The 1268-nt window shown below is 36.3% G+C and overlaps 1 protein-coding gene across 1 annotated transcript in view; it reads left to right on the plus strand.

Moving 5' to 3' along the window:
- HCN1 (hyperpolarization activated cyclic nucleotide gated potassium channel 1) overlaps positions 1–1268 on the plus strand; it is a 379215-nt gene that overhangs the window by 304155 nt on the left and 73792 nt on the right. The gene's annotated exons all lie outside the window — the stretch shown is intronic.

Consider the following 1268-nt stretch of genomic DNA (forward strand, 5'->3'; position numbering starts at 1 on the left):
GAAATCTGTGTCTGGCAAAGACCTCACACTGCTCTCGTGGTGGATGGTCAGGTCAATCTGGTGTGTACAGATATCACACAGTGAGAGAGAAAGCAAGAGAGAGAAGGGATTGGTGCTGGGCTGTTTTGAAAACCAAATTTCTGGTGAACTATGAGAGCAAGAACTTGCACTACCCTGAGGGAGAGCACTACCCTATTTTATGAAGGATCTTGTCTCTATGAAACAAACCACTCCCATTAGGCCCAGCCTTCAGCATTAGGGCTGAAATTTCAACATGAGTACTGGAGGGGGACAAATATCCCGACCACAGCTCTCTCAGATCATTACACCTGCCTTGCATTCCCCCGACTCCTATCAATACACACACACCAGTGAAAACATCAAGGAGTAGTCACCAGGGACTTCACTAAAGCTAAATCCCAAGGATACTTTGAATTCACATATGTTTGAATATCTGAGATATTTCAGAAAATAAAGACATGTCTCAAAATCAGTTTTTTTCAAAATCCCATGTTAATATATTTTTAACCGAAATTACAGAAATAAAAGTAAAAAAAAAGAAAAATTAGAAATGGTTCCTAAGAGTTTTGGGAAAACATTCTAGAATATAGAGGAAATGTAGGAGAGTATCAAGAAAATATAAGGAAGGTTGAGGACAAAACAAAGACAAAATATGTGAAATAGATGATAAGAAATGTAAACCAAATCTGGCACAAAGGATCCAATTCAAATCAAACTAGAGGAGTTCAAGGTAAAGTTCTATATGCAGTCAAGGGCTTTGCAGACATATACAGATTCAGAAAACCTTGATTCTTAGTTTCTTACTGTCCCAGCAACATGAATAAATAAAGCAGAAGAGAAATATGGCATCTAAGAATAGTGAACCCAACCAAGTATGTGGTAAAGAGAAACCCTACAGGAAACTCTCTGAATATAAAACTCAATATCTATGAGGTGGGCTAAGAATGCTGGAAATAGACTAAAATAAAAGCTAAAAGTCCAAGGAAAAAAATCATCATCAAATGTTCCACTTGGCTTTATGGTAAATATTTGCATGGTAATAGTAATGTAAATATTTTATAGATTTGGAAGTTTCCCTTACAGCTAAACAGTTATAAACTACCATTATATAGTACAGGTAGAGATGACAGAAATCAGCAAATGGAAGTGAAAAAGGGAATTTGTCACTTTCACTAGTAAACAATCTAGATTTCTTCTCACAAGAAATAAAGGTAAATGTGCTGTGTAAGTTACAAAGCACACTTAGT

This window comes from Otolemur garnettii, unplaced genomic scaffold (genome assembly GCF_000181295.1).
Source record: "Otolemur garnettii isolate 467f Iridium unplaced genomic scaffold, OtoGar3 scaffold00005, whole genome shotgun sequence".
Taxonomy (NCBI): Eukaryota; Metazoa; Chordata; class Mammalia; order Primates; family Galagidae; genus Otolemur; species Otolemur garnettii.